The sequence below is a fragment of the Coturnix japonica genome, chromosome 1, assembly GCF_054131305.1.
Source record: "Coturnix japonica strain WE chromosome 1, WE-NBRP24, whole genome shotgun sequence".
Lineage (NCBI taxonomy): Eukaryota > Metazoa > Chordata > Aves > Galliformes > Phasianidae > Coturnix > Coturnix japonica.
Window position 1 is genome coordinate 37,962,910 of NC_140663.1, and position 16,291 is coordinate 37,979,200.

At 36.3% G+C, this 16,291-nt stretch overlaps 1 protein-coding gene across 1 annotated transcript in view; it reads right to left on the reverse strand.

The window, feature by feature from the left end:
* Positions 1 to 14,751: 14,751 nt before the first annotated feature.
* Positions 14,752 to 16,291, reverse strand: part of MGAT4C (MGAT4 family member C) — a 256,593-nt gene continuing 255,053 nt past the window's right edge. Inside the window, exon 5 of the transcript XR_014942900.1 lies at positions 14,752 to 14,945. The gene's annotated coding sequence lies outside the window, so the exon portion shown is untranslated. The remainder of the gene's footprint in view (positions 14,946 to 16,291) is intronic.

The following is a 16,291-nucleotide window of genomic DNA, read 5'->3' on the forward strand; positions in this document are numbered from 1 at the left end:
TATTAACCGGGTATTCTTTCTGTCTAGCTTTCTTGCGGTTTAAGACCATCAGGCAGCCAAGCATCACACAGTCACTCCCTCTCTGCCCCTCCTGAACAAAAAAAGGGGAGAAAATATTATGAAAAATCTTATGGGGTGATGTAAGGATATGGTGATTGCTCATCAAATACCGTCACGAGCACAAGAGACTCAGCTTGGGAAAGATTATTTATCAATTAATTCAAGAGCATTGAGAACTAAAAGGCAAACTTTCCATGGGCTGTGCCCCATTCAGGCCTCATCCATTGCTGCACAATGGGATCCTCCATGGCTGCATGTATAGATTTTCTCACAGGGAGACATCCTGCCCCACCAGTGGCCTCTCCCATGCTGCAAGGAGCCTCTGCTCCACTCCTCTCACCTCCTGCCCTCCGCCTGCATTGAACTCAGTGGCTCCAGGGCTCTGTCTCTCCCATTTTCTTCCTCCTCTCTCCCAATTGTTGTTGTGCAGCAGTTTTTCTCATTCTGAAATCTTTCCCAGAGCACACCTATCATCACTCATGGCTCATTTCTGGCAGTGACAGGTCCTTTTTGGAGCACCAGGAGCTGGCTAAGATCTGGCATGGAGCAGCTCCCAGGCAATCCCTGAAATACCTTTGCTACCAAAACCTTGCCGCATAAATCAAACACAGGTTCCAGTCAAAATGGTAAGGTTTTCTCTTCTGAGATATACTCAAAATCAAAATCAAACAATTCTAACTATCTAATGCTAGTATAGAAAAAACATATTTTAGGGAAAATTCATCTTTGGTTTGAACAGGCATGTCCAACTAATGGTCTGTAGGCCTTATGTGACCCTGAACGGCTAATACTGAAGCCCCACATGATTGTAAACTTTTATTATGTGATTTTTAGTGATATTTTTTCTCAAACTGATTGTGTGTATCTCGAGTATGGGCTATGTTGGTGAGAATGGAATGTTGTGGAATTGAGAACATGTTACAGTTCTAACTCCTACTCTTGTACACACCACCCATAGCCAGTTGAACTGTAACTGAAATATTACATTACACACCTTTGCACAACTTGGCAAGTAAAACACATTGATAAGATTTCAGCCTACCTACATGTGTGTATGCTTGTGAAGACACATTTTTTTGTTATTAAGTAGATATGTAAGTTTTCTTATTTAATTAGTAAACTCATTAGCCAATCATCATTAAAGCTGTGAATTTCACAAAGCCCAAGGGATTGAATCATCACCAATTCCAGGAGTCTCTTAAAAGTGTGGATGCTAATTATGGAGTCACTGTTTACTTTTCCCAAGTAAGGTGGCTAAGTTGGGGGAAAATGCTAGAAAGATTTTATGATTTGCAAAATGAAATCAAGTCCTTTATAGAATCAAAAGGAAAATTTGTTCCAGAATTTGAAGATGAGAAATAGCTCACATATTTAGCACTTTAAGAGGATCTGACCACTCATTTAAATTAATTAAACATCCATTGTCACATTGAAAATCAACTTATCTATGCTATATTGCAAACCATAACAGCATTCAAAATGAAACTGAAATGATGGCAAGCTCAAATCATAGCAGATAATTTTGTACATTTTTATGTGTTAGCTAAACATAATTCTGTGAACAGTGAAAAATATGCAGCACTGTTCTCCATTTTGATAAAGGAATTTGAGAAGTGATTTCAAGATTTACATTGAAATTATCAATTTTTTGCAAAATTTGTAACTCCATCTTCAGTCAACTTAAATATGTTGTACTAAGATTTTTCAAAGTACATGTAAAGAATTGCAATCAGACATGAGAATCAAAATTGCAACTCCTGTCTCTTTACTAGACTTTTAGAAGAAATACTTTCTCACAGAAAAATATGCCTTGCTCACAATCATGCCTTATTCATGTCATCACTTTTTGTTGGTATATACATTTATACACAATTGTTTTGAAGGATGAAGTACAGGAAGAGTAAAATTTCATTAAAAACTTCTGACAAGCATCTTGAGAACTCACTAAGAATTGCAGCCACTTCAATCCAACCAGACACTGAGACATCATTTTCACAAAAATGAAGTCAAATATTCCTCTGTTTTTATGGTTTTGCTGCACTCTTTTCCTAATGTATGAATAATATATATACATATAAGGGAAGCTTTCTTACTTATATAAATTCATTATTGATTATATTATATATTGATTGTAGACTAAGACAATTTCTCTTTACTCAGTGAAGCTAAGGCAAGTCAACAAGTTGCACACCAATGGTTTAGAGGGTCAAAACATGATGTTTTCCACTTTCTTTTTTTTTTCTTTTTTTTCCTTTTTTTTTTCCCCCTCCATTTAAAGGATTTTTTAGTACTGAAGAAAAGTAAGGAAATTATTCTTTGAACATGCAAAGGAATGTCTTCAATAAATACTTGTGTAGTACTCAGGCAATGAAGTGCAGGAACTGTTCTAATACAAATAACAACTAGGTAATAAAAGCTAAATTGAAGTGTTCCTGCGGACAAACTAAGATAGCTTAAAAAATCCTAAATTAATTTTTTTAATGTTTTTTCTTTGCTATTTTTGGTATTTTTCTTTGTTTCTATTCTTAGTCCTTTCAAGTCCCTTTAGAATTAACAGGGCTTCAGTTTGTTGCTCTGCTTCAAATATGACACCTTAACAATTTTAAGGAATAGAGAAGGTCAATTAAAGATATATATGGTCGAGAAAAAAAAATTATAATAATCCCTGCATTTTATTGTTATCAAAACAGTCAAGTCGTAACGGCTTCAGTCTGAATGAGTTCTGCATGGCCAGCACCCTAACTTGAATTTACTTTAAATCTTGTAAAATAATGTTGAAGTACCAGCTGAGAATTCACTTAATGTGTCCATAAATGATCCAGAATTCCTGATATTTGGATTCTTCAACAAACAAACAAACAAATAAATAATCTGTTGTGACATTTCACTTCCATTTTCTCAAGTTTTTTTTTTGGGAAATAAAACAAACAAACAAACAAACAAACAAAAAACGCCAAAAGGAAACCACAAAAACAAAAGCAAAAAACCTCAGATACATCTTCTTCTATGGAAGTTCTCCTTCAGTGTAAAAGCAAGAAGTGGCATTGGGAGCTGTAGCTTCTACAAGATAGATTTATATATTAAAAATCCAGAAATTTATGTAATCTTTAAAAAGTTATCTGGAAAAGATATTTGAACAAAGTAGCTCTTCTTCATGTATCTAGCTCAATGATGCAAATCAGAAGGCATATTTCAATGCATAGTTCTGTGACTTGTTCCCCAAATCCATGTTTCTCCAACCTGGATGATATAGATTATAAACAACTTTTGACAAGGCAGAAGGCAAAAGAAGATATGCTGTGATAAAACATTTTGATGCCTTGTTAGCAGCTCTTAGTAGTGTGTGAAGAAACATAATGTACTATTTGCACCCCTTCCCAAGACACGGCTTAATGTGAAAGGAGCTGACATTTACTGTGAAAAGTAAAGTCTTTATTTAGATAAAGTGAGTGTTAAAATCTCTGAAGCATGGTGCTTGTAAATCTGATTTCTCTTCACTGAAGCACTTCAGTGCTTTTCTGTGAAAAATGCATGGGTCCTTGGAGGATAAAGAAAGGCACTCTGACTCATCTTCCTCATCTAAACATTAACCAAGAAAATGTGGTTGGCAACTGATATGAGTAAGAACAGATAGCTCAAATTCACCATTATGGATATTCATCAAGATTAATAATATAGAAAGCTATAGATTACTGAAACAGTATAGATTTATATGACTATCTGAAAGGCATGGGAAAAAGGAAAAGGACAAATAAACAGATTTCTTTTTCTACTGTGTAAGCACACTCTAATATATGAAGTAATTTTACATAGCGTCTGTTCTCTGTAAGATGTGTTCTATCAAACAATAGCCTTTGAAGAGGCTATCTTCAGTCTCCCTTGATTTTTCTGGGGAAAAAAAGAACAAAACCAAAAACTACTGCTTGTTTGATCTATTAATAACGGCTGATATTTTTATAACTGTTATGTATTAGCAGCGCTGACCAAAACAAAGACCAAAACGCAATTGCTGCACTACTGGTGCCTCATAGTCATCTTCCAGCATGTACAAAATTAGTTCCCTATCTTGTATAGTCACACATTGACCTCAAATGAACACAGAATTGGGAAAAGGTGTGGGGCTTTTTGACCCAACCTGACAGAAAAGCTTCCCTCTTTTAAGACAGCAGTAGATATATACTGAAAAGCATATATTTCAAATGGCAATGGGACAGCCTTCTTGGAAGGTGAAAATGATGTATGGAAAAATAGTAAAACTGACCTAACTGAAAAATGAATTGTTATTATTAAAGCAAGGCAATGAAGAAAGGAATTTACTACGGCACCCCCCACAAAGCATCAGATCAATATAACGTAAATTTACTTTAAAAGACATCAATTCCTGAAATTTACTTATTTTCTTACACTGAAGACTATGAGATTACATGTTATCTCCCAGAACAAGAAACAGTAGGCTCTTCTGTGTCTTAATATTAGCCCTCCTGGGATGGTAGAAATCAAACAGGTGGGAGCTTGTGTTTTGATTTTCCTACTGATCTAGCACCTAACCAGCCACAGAAACTTTACGCAGTACACAAGCCAAAATCTATTCTTGATTTTTGAGAAAAGTGACACATGGGTATCATACTGCATTTTTCTTTCTTAAACTAGTGTTTAGTGTTTAGTGTTTAGCGTTTAGTGTCTAGTATCTTAGGCCTGTGCTCTTCTTCGATTCCCTGAAAGCATCCTAAGTGGAGTTATTGCAGAACTGAAATTACAGGGAATTTGATATGAAGTAACACAAAAGACCACAGTAATGGAAGTTACTGTCAAGGTCACCTAGTTCAATCCTCCTGATGTCTGGTGTCATAGATATAGCATCGTATAGAATATTAATTCAGTAAATGTTTGAAAGAACTGACAGTGATTTAGGAAACATATCTTGAAATTGAAAGGGAAGAAAATTAACAATTCAGATACAATAAGCATAAGATAAAAAGAGAGGGCATGTGTCTGAGGAGGCAAAAATCAACCTGGCAGAAAGTAACTTGGCAGAGTATGGATAACAGTTGAGCTGGGAGCCTGAGTTGCTTCATGTTAGGGACCAAAGTGTAGAATATCTGCTTTAATTATGCTTAGCTTCTGAGACTTGTCTTTCACATGAGAAAAGGATAATTAGAATACAGGCCTGCTCCAGGCTTAAAGCCTAGATTTCATATCCACACAGCTTAGGGTGTAATGTCAGGGCTTGTGTTGAACGTCATATTCCCAAGGGCCTGGAGCTCATCCTCTGGAGTTTGAGGATTAGCAAAATGGACCCTTTTATTTGTGTATGCATATCAAGGCTTGACTAGGAGAAACAAAGCGAAATAAAGCGTAGACAATAGCATTATTTCACCTTTTAAGATTTTCCTTTGTGAAAATTAGTAATAAACAGCTTTCATTCTGTTTGGATGATGAAATTAGTGTTTCTCACTAGAAGACAATCACTGGTCTCACAGATGAGAACATAAAGTTTATAAGTATGAGCTCTTCATCATTTTTTTTTTATTTTATTTTTTTAATTCTTGTACGCACTAAAGTGAATGCAGATGCAGATTCTAATTCAATACCACAGTAGTTGAAGGTGAGCATTAATAGTACTAACCAGCTAGAATAAGGTTCAGTGCGAGTCACACAAACCCCTGCTACCAATACACATGGTTCTTGAAACTCCATACTCTGTATGAGCTTCAAAGTCTACTGTTTCTACCAAGTTACTCAGTTCTAGAAGGTCCTATGGATGTGATGAACACTCTCCTGGCTTTCAGCCAATGTAAGTCTAGTAGTTGGAGTTTCCTTGTGTTAAAGCCACACCCCATCTTTAAGGCAAAGTTAACTCGGACAAATTTCAAAGTATTCGTAATGTATAGGAGTCATATCATGACATCTAGATATGCTTTAAATACTTGCTTTGCTGTTCCCAGGAACTTTCACTTTATCCAACAGAAATGTGCATCTGTGTTACTGGTGAGAACCAGAGGAAAATGAAACTAGTAGATCTACTAAGAATAAATAGGTGAAAATAGAGTTGCTGCTGAGTTGGGATAGAGCATCCTTAAAAAATATTTTATTTCATTTTATTTAACACCTCTTCTATTCAGTCTTTGGAAAATGAAGCTATCTGTCCTCTGGTACTGTAAATAACAGACTTGAAGGAAAGTAGTTTTACTAATGAAGTATTTCTCTTTAGGAGAAGGGAGTGGAAAGGCTGATTTTTTGCAGTATACCACCATCTGGTGGAAAGAAACAGAAAGATGAAGCTTTTCAGCAGTTCTATATCTAGATAATTGGGTAGGTTTACTATCAAAAATTAACTCTTGCTAATTAACTTCAGTAGGTCCTTCTGGCTTTATTGTTATAAATCGCTTAAAAACATGAACTCTCTGTGCTGTTCTTGCAGAAACCTTACTCAGCTTATTAATTTCAAACAGATATTTAAACTTAAGAGTTTAAATGGTAAGGGACATTTAAAGATACTCTTAAAGCTACACATAAATTTCAGTATCAAGGATAACTGGTTAGTAAGGCAGGACAGAATTTTTCACATGATTTTTTAAGACAGTTCAAAATATTTTGCTAATTTTTTTTTCCTCCTATTATTTTTTTTCCCTTCTCATTTTGATTAAAATTATGAAAAAAAAAAAATCCACGCCCTCTAACTTTTTTTTTCTTTTGTTTCTTTTTCTTTAGTTTCTTTTTCTTTTTGCTTTTCAATTTCTTTTCCATTCTCATTTATTTGGTTTTCTTTCTCTTTCCCTTTTCCCTTTTCCCTTTTCCCTTTTCCCTTTTCCCTTTTCCCTTTTCCCTTTTCCCTTTCAAATTCTTTCTCTTTTCATATTCTTTCTCTTTTTCTTTTTTGCTATTTTTCCTTCTTTTTTTCTTTATTTCTTTTTTCTGTTCCTGGCTGCTGGGCTCCTGTGACATGGCAACCCACATGTCTCCTAACCATTTATTTAGGGAATTGAGGTCTGATACTAAAAAATGTTGGAAAACTGTCTGCTGAGTGATTTAAGCAGGCTTATAGCCATGTAACTTATGTTTGGACTAGATTACCTTGGTTGGGCTAGATGATCTTGTAGGTCCTTTCCAACCTTGTGATTCTATGGTTCAGTGGTACCAGGGAAAGTTATGGAACAAATCATCCTGGGAGAGATCACACAGTATGTGTGTGTTGTCTGGGGGATCAGGCCCAGCCAGCATGGGTTCATTAAAGGCAGGTCGTTCTTGACCAACTTCATTTCCTTCTACGACTGGGTGACCAGACTGGTAGATGAGGGAAAGGCTGTTGATATAGTCTACCTAGACTTCAGCAAAGCCTTTGTCAATGTCTCTCACAGTACTCTCCTGGGGAAACTGGCTGCCCATGGCCTGGACAGGTATACCCTCCTTTGGGTAAGGAACTGGCTAGAGGGTCGTACACAATGGGTAGTAGTTAATGGAGTTAAGACCAGCTGGCGACCCATTAAAAGTGGTGTCCCCCAGGGGTTGGTACTGGGACCCATCTTGTTTCATATTGAGTGTACCCTCAGTAAGTTTGCAGATGACACCAGGTTGGGAGGTGGTGTCAATCTGCCTGAGGGTAGGGACACTCTTTAGAGGGATCTGGATAAGCTGGATCGCTGGGCTGTGGTGAATGGGATGAGGTCAGGTCCTTCACTTTGGCCACAATAACCCCATGCAGCACTATAGACTTGGGGCTGAGTGGCTGGATGACTGTGAAGAGGAAAGAGTCCTGGAGGTGTTGGTTGATGCTCAGCTGAATATGAGCTGACAGTGTGCCCAGGTGGCCAAGAGGGCCAATGGCATCCTAGCCTGTATAATAATAGTGTGACCAGTAGGAGCAGGGAGGTAATCATCCCTGTGTACTCAGTTCTAGTGAGGCCATATCTCATGTATTGTGTTCAATTTTGGGCCCCTCGCTACTGGAAAGACATTGAGGTCCTGGTACATGTCCAGAGAAGGGCAACAAAACTGGTGAGGGGTCTGGAGCACGTGTCTTTTGAGGAGCGGCTCAAGGAGCTGGGATTGTTTAGTCTGAAGGAGTCTCAGGGGAGACCTCACAACACTCTTACTCATTACAACTTGCTGAAGGTTGTGATGAGGAGGGGCTTGGCCTCTTCTCCCAGGTATCAAAGAGGACCCAAGGAAATGACCACAAGTTGTATCAGAAGAGATTTAGACTAGACATAAGAATTTTTTCTCTCAGGGAGTGGTCAGGCACAGAAATGGCTGCCCAGGGAGGTAGTGGAGTCACTGCCCCTGGCAGTGTTCAAGTGGCGTCTGGATGAGAGCTTCAAGATATGGTTTAGTGGCTTGTGGTAGCAGCAGTAATGGGAGGATGGTTGGACTAGATGATCTTGTTGGTCTTTTCCAACCTTGTGATTCTATGATTCTGTGGTTCTATGATTCTATGATTCAATCTGGGATACCAAAGCAAACCAACAAAAGCTTTCCAGGGTAATTTAGGACTCCTGCTAGTTCACACATTCATAGCCAAACAGTCAGCATCTTTGATGGTTTCTACTGGAGCTTTGGCAAGATCAGTAACTCTACAGAAGTGTTGGGTTTGTTGTTGTTGTTGTTGTTTGTTTGTTTGTTTTTAATCAATTCAGTGAAGTTTTAAAGCAAAAGCCTAGAATAATTTAATTACATTAATTAAAGCAGTGTCATCTTCATAGTGTACCTAAGCACAGAGTTTACAGTTTCACTTGTAATAGAGAATTAGTTTTAAGCTATATGGTTGAAGGAAAATTTTAGTTCCTCAAATATTTACGAAAGTAAAGATTCAGTTCATCATATCAATATTGAAAAGCTTTGTTAGACCAAATATTGATGGTTTATTGAGCAACTGCTTATTCCATATTGATCATATGGCAATGAGATTCAAAAAATATTCATGTCATATTAGTAAGTTTCTTTGTGGTGAGTTTCCATGTTCTTTTAAAAGCTAATATGATATGGCTAAATGATATTGCTCTACTACCTAAAGTTTTTTTTGCACTACTGCACAGAAGAATATTTGTTGAGGAAATTGTTTTCTACCTTAAATAACTTATTGTATGGACTACAGCACTTTTACAATTATTGTAATTGTAACTATTTTTTGTTGTTGTTGTTGTTTTGTTTTGTGGTTTTGTGTTTTTTTTTTAATTTTTTTTTTCAGTTCTATGTTATTATTATATTTAGCACCTCTACAATTAGCTCTGAAAGTAGTTTCATATGCAGCCTTCAATATAGTAAAAAGTTCTATCCCTCTTTGTTCTTTGCTTAAAGGAAGTACTGGGTTCTCTTCTCAATTTCAAAGTTTCATTTCTTGCTTCTGAGAAGGTGATTTTATCTGTCCTATTTTTGCCAATGGTTCAGTATCCTCTGGTGATAATCTTCTCCAAAGATGAACCATACTAACCACTGAAAACTGAAATAAGCAGTATAAGTTAGAATATGTCAGTTGTTATTTTGTAGCCATTTTTTTAATGCTTTTTATCTGCTAGATGAAATATCATCTAAATTCTTTCCTCATTCACTGTATGAAATGTTTCTCTCTCAAATAAGAATGAAATCCAGATTTTTTTGCAAAGGCAAATTTTGTTTGGTAAGAATTGACTGATGTGCTTTGGGGGGAATGCAAAGCATGAGGCAGGAAGAATCAAATGTGGTGGCAAACATTTGGAGTATGTTCAGGAGAATGATGTTGTTAGGCTTGTGGCAAGGAAAATACGGGGCTTGTTTTTACTCTGTGATTAGGACCAGAGGTAAATAGGAATTTGCAGAAGTTTGGCCTTAGAAGGAAGGCTACAAAGGATTAGCAGTGTTTCACATAGCTGACTATTCAAGGGTGAGTGGTGCTGAGCAAGATGAGTGACAAATAAGAAAAAAGACTGCTGAGGTTCCCTGATCCAACCCAGATTAATCTGCTCCTAGCATTTAGAGGACATTTTGTTCAGTGGACCTTCAGTATTCAGACAAGTAGGTCCACCTCTTCTTCCTGTCTTCTGTGCTTTGTACAGTGATAGAGAATGAATGCTGAAGAGAATTTGGACTTTCCCTGTTTCTGCTGCAGAGGTATAAAATAACCAGGGCAGAGTTAGATGCCTGAGATGATCATGTTGTTCCTTAATTATGTCCTTAAAGGAAGGGGAAGTAAGAATATTCTTCCACATTTCTTTTTAGGAAAGGATGCTATTCTGAAGGCCATTCCTCTGTAATGCTTTAGAAATCAGAACTTCCTGTTCATACCTGCCTCAGTAAAACTCTGATCAACTAAAAGTTCTTCTTCTGCACAATATTTTTCTCAATCCTTCACCCCTTAGCAATATGTGCATTTTCAACAAGAGTATTATTCAAACCCACATCCCTGGAATTGCATGAAATGATGGAAAAGGTATGAAATTAGGTTGTTTTAATATATAAAGTGGGAATGACACTGAACAGAATTAAAAATGTATGGCCAGTAGGTGGTACCCTTATTTCAAATCAAAAAGGAGATTCTGAAGCTGGAACACAGCATTAGATGAAAACAATGAAAACTTTTGCTCACTTTGTAAGAGCTGTGGACAAGGCTGATTAGGGCTTGGACACAGCAGCTGTACATGCAGAGGGTCTGATTCAGTTGTTGAGAAGCCCTTAAGTTGGAATTAGGTATTTTGTAGTTTTCAGTGTTATGAAGATTTGACAGTTTTGGAATCAAGCTTTTATCCATTCAGCAACTTCATAGTCACACTAAGTATGCACACCTCTGACTCATGAATTGCACTACTGATGAATAAGAATTCAAGAATTTCATAATTTGTGAGAACTGCATATATATATCTTAAGTGAGACAATTTATTATTTTAGACAATTCTAAGAACACACAAAGAAAAGTGGGTTTAATAACATAGAACATTAATTAGTCAATGTACTGTTCCTTGCACATGAACACATAGAAGTATTACTAAACGTCAGTGTTTGTGAAATAAAAGTCATGCTCAAGACATTATGGTAGAGTGTATAGCCTTTGAAACTGATCCTCAGGTGTTTTTTTAATAAATTGAGACTAGAAATGTTGAAACCTCTGGCAGTAATTATTGCTTTTATTTTTGAAAAAGTATAGAAACAAGCATGTTCCATTTAAAACATCAGTCTGAATATGTGTATGGGTGTAGGTGAGGGAACTGAACTGAGTCAAATTTGTTTCTCATATCATTGAATCAAACCTGAATCTGAGATATCTATGATACCCAATAATATCTAAAATGGCAGTGAACATCAGTACTGAATCCTGTCCAAAAACAATTATCAATTTTCCCCATTTATTGTCTGAAAGCAAATAAAATTCATTTGAAAGCGCTTATGTCTTAGATTTATTTTTCTTCTCTCCCCCCTCCTGAGTACAACACCTTTGGTATTTTTAAATTTATATAGAATAGAAATACATAAAAAAGATCTTGCTTAATAATAATAATAATAACAACAACAACAACAACAACAATAATAATAATAAAAAAATAGAGCCTGTGTAATCACATAAATTGAGTATCCAGATAATAAACAGACTGACTTCACTTGAAAATACCTTCTGAAATGAACTCAGCTTTTGCCATTCTAAGATGAACATAACTTAGAACCTGGCCTTCACACTGAAAACTTGAATATAACAACAGCTGAGATCTGATGTTTTCAAACTTAAGTTCATAGGTCCCATCAGGTCTTTTCTCTTCTGTCACCACCGGAAGGTATACTATTAAGAAAGAATGTAAATTGTACAAATATATATCTATATTTTGTCTAAACTACTGGCTTCTTTAAGTGAATTAAATATATTAATGTGGGTGTAAACTCTATTCTCTAGTTTCGCTGTTCTCTCCTGCCTTCTGGATCCACCTGATATTGATCTGTGATGTAGCCCTTCTGATTTTTCACAGTCTTTACTTGCCTCCCAGTGAGACTGGCTTCACTAGAAGCTTTTTTCTCCATCTTGTCATTTTTTAAAATTACTAAAGGTCATAACTTTTGTGACCAGTCTGCTATGAAATTGAAAGGATTGATGTAGTTTTATCCTTTTTAGCCTCACCATCTCTCTCCCATCCTATAGTGGAGATTTTTGATATTTTTTTAAACTGAAATATTCTGTTCTTGCACACAGAAAATTGGAGTTATTTTACAAAGCTATGCAATTCCAAATGTCTATTTCAATGTTAAAAAAATCAAAGAATTGTGAAAATTACATTAGAATATTGTACAACACTGGGTTCAATTCATCTTCAGTTTTCTTTCTCTGGGTTTACAACTGTGCATAAAAATACTATCCTCTTTGTTTTCCCCACAACATTCTTTCCACAGTCCCATGACTTTTCATCTATTTCACTATGAAACTTGTTTACTGGCAGTGAAGTTTGCCTCTGATTATCTTCTGTTCACACTCTTAGCTGTCAAAATGTAGGAACCTTCACATACTGGTGAGAAGTGTGAAATAAACTGAAAGCAGACATATAGACACAGAAACTGGGACAGCCACAAAGGTTCCATAGCAGTCTCTATGTCTGCTCTCTGTAGCCTCATGCACTTGATAAACATTTATCCATTAACATTATGTTCTCCTTTGTTATTTCCAATTATGCTTTTATGTATATTAAGAAGTGTATTAATAATACGTATGTGTTTACACATTTTTGGGAAATATTTAATATACTAAAAATAATTTAATTTGAACATTTTTCTTTTTCTTTCTTTCTTTTTTTTTTTTTTTTTTTTTTTTAATACTATTCAAATATGTTTATTTGGTTTTCTATTTGTAGTTTTATTAACACATACACAATGCTTCTGTTTAATACTCAGCTGACTTTAGAAATCAGCTGCCAGCAGTATTAACCTCTTTGGCTATGGAGGTGAAAAATCCAGAGCTGGTATTCCAGTAAGTTTTAAAATTTATGTATGTCAAAGAAACTTTTCCAAATCTGTAATTTAAAATGTGGAAAATGCTTGTCTGTGACAATGGCTTGTAATAATGTAACAAAAGACATATGTGAAATTAAAGAGAATTTCTTTACAAGAATTGCTTTTAAAGATAAATAATCTAATTGACTTTTTTCTTATTGCAACAACAGATTATTTAAAATTATTACAGTTTATGTAAAACTAGACTAGTGAAGATGCAAAACAAACAAAAACAATTATTTGCAGCTGAACAATGTGAAGACATTGAGACCTGGACCCTGTTTGGGCCTTTGTTACTGTTTTATTTTGTGGTTTTGATACATCTTTGAGTTTCTGTGCTCTACTTCATCTGTTTGGAGTAACACTTTTTTTCTTTCTTCTGAATATGTTTTTTATCTTTTTAGATCTGCAACAATGAGAGTATTATGTATGCTGGTACAGATGCTGAAAGGCATTATACATTTTACAAGGACTGTAAATAACAGCTAAGTCAATAAATACACAATGTCTTCTTTCTCTCTAACTGAATTCTTTGAGCTCCACTCCCTTAACTATGCCAGGACAAGTGTATGCACAGCCAAATGGTAACCAATCAGGTCCATATTTTATTCTTCTCTTTGATTCATTCCCTGACTGTACTGGGTGCAAGCAACCTGCAGGGAGGTGATGCAAAGATGGGAACAAAAGTGAGTGAGAAAAACAAAACCCTATTTCAACTTGTGGAAAATCATGCTAACTGATTTTTATGAAATTTTGAATAACTCTGAGCTCTCAGTGCTATTGCAATTCATTCCCACTTCTTCCTAAAACGTAAAAGAAAGCAATAGATCATTTTGATAGAGGATGCATTTTTTACGAATAATTTCCATTCTGATAAAGAAAAAGAAAAAGCAAAAAAAAACCCACCAAACCTCAGGCTCATAACAAACAGCGATTGCTTAAAGACAACAGAAAACTAAAAGAAGCAGTGTGGGACAAAGAAGAACAACAACAACAACAAAAAACTGCATTAGCGTTTAGGAATATGTTCCAAACAAGAGCCTGTGTGTGCCAAAACTCTGTTCTGATGTGCCATATGGGCAAAAGGATCAATTTTCGAACAAAAGGGATTAAAAAATTGAGCAGTTCTCCTGAAGACTATAAACAGTTTTTCCTTATTGCTTCTTTGTATATATTTGTATGTATACATATATATCTGTATACATATATATATATATACACAAAATATAAGTATGAGGAGAAAAAGAGTAGTTCCTAATTGTGAAACTTTTTTGTCTTTAAAGACCAAAACCTAAAAACCAAGTCTTCTGCCAGAAGTGCAGTGAAACCACTTAAGCTACTAAGTGCAGACCAAATCGATGGACACCCCATTTATGAAATTCTGATTATTATTTTGAATAAATACTCTTTTGGTAGTAAGGTGCTTATCCACAACTTATATGATGAGGAATGAGATTTCAGATTCTTGATTTTTTGAATGCTTCGGAGATCTTCTCAAAAGCACAAAAATTCTTTTGTAAGAGTCAATGGAATTAAAACCCATTATCTTACTCTGAGTTAAGCTAAAATTATCTTCCCCTTAAAAATGTTTTGGAGCTATTTCATTATCTGATTCTGTTGAATTACAATGAAAATTTGAAGAATATAAGAAATGGAAAAAGACATCTTTTGTTTTTTAATTGGTATTGGAAGTAGTTATTTGCACCACTGTAGCAGAGGCAAGTGTCTGGCCCAAAAACCACACTGGCACAGAGGAAGATTTTATTTCTTTTAATAAGAACTAGGAATTGTTCCAAGACAGTCTGACTACTGGGAGCAGAGCATCCGACCAAAATATGCTCACCAGATGGTAGATGCTTCCTTGTGGATAAATGCTGAAAACCGCAAACTGTGAAGTAAGGGTGGGAAGATTCGCTCTTGTTGGTTTCTGTTTTCAGTTGTCTCTGCAGCTAAAAAATATGAGAGGGAGAAATAAAGCTAGATTAAATGGAAGAAAAATGTGTCATTATTTATTGCTGAGATATTGTAAATGACTAACTGGTGAAAATTCACAAGCCATTTTATTTCCCCTTACATTAATATCTTTATTACTTTGCTATTCCAAAACACACTACAGTTAAATATGACGGGTCCACAAACAAGAACAAGAAGGATTGTTTGCTGTAAGGAAAAATATTTTTAAAAACAAAGCCCATCCTATGGGCCTGTTGAAAATACAGTGAGCTTCTCTGCCAGTCTCTGCATACTGATGTGGAAGGTTCTGCAGTGTCTTCAAGCCCAGCCTGGGAACTTGCTTGAAAAACGAATGAGTTAGATTTGTACAAAGGCCATGCATGGGCATGTTGCTCCTCTTCATAGTTCCATCCCCAGTTATGTTACTTGAGAGCTCCTGTGAGACTCTGCTGGAGTAATGTGTCCAGTTTTGGAGCACAAGAAGGACATGGAGCTGTTGGAACAGATCCAAAGGAGGGCTACAAAAATGATCAGAGAGCTGGAGCACCTCTCCTACAAGGACGGGCAGAGAGAGCCGGATCTCTTCAGCATGGAAAAGAAAGGGCCTCTGGGAGTTCCTCAGCAGAGAGGAGACCTTATTGCCCTCTTCCAGTACCTGAAAGGTGCTTACAGTGAGAGTGGGGCAAATCTCTTCTCACTGGTGACAAGTGACAAGGGGAAATGGCCTCAAGTTGCACCAGGGCAAGTTTAGGCTGGATATTAGGAAGCACTTCTTTACAGAAAGGGTAGTTAAGTACTGGAATAGGCTCCCCAGGGAGGTGGTTGAATCGCTATCCCTGGATGTGTTTAATGGCTGTTTGGATTTGGTGCTCAGGGATATGATTTAGCAGAGGGTTTTTAGGGTGAGGGTACTATGATTAGACTGTGGCTGGACCTGGTGATCTTCAAGGTCTTTTCCAACCTGGGTAATTCTATGATTCTATGATTCTATGATATAGCAGCCTTCCAGTACATTCCAGTACAGTAAGGCAGGGGAGGGGCTTTTTATAAGAGCATGTAGTGATAGGACAAGGGGAAATGGTTTTAAACTGGAAGAAGGAAGATTTAGACTAGATATTATGAAGAAATTCTTTACTGTGAAGGTGGTTGGACACTGCAACAGGTTGTCCAGAGAAGTTGTGGATGCCCTCTCCCTGGAGGCATTCAAGGCCAAGCTGGATGGGGCTTTGTGCAACCTGGTCTAGTGGAAAGCGTCCCTGCTTATAGCAAAAGGGTTGAACTAGATGACTTTGAAGGTCTCTTCCAACCCAAAGCATTCTATGATTCTATGCAAGTTTCTTGC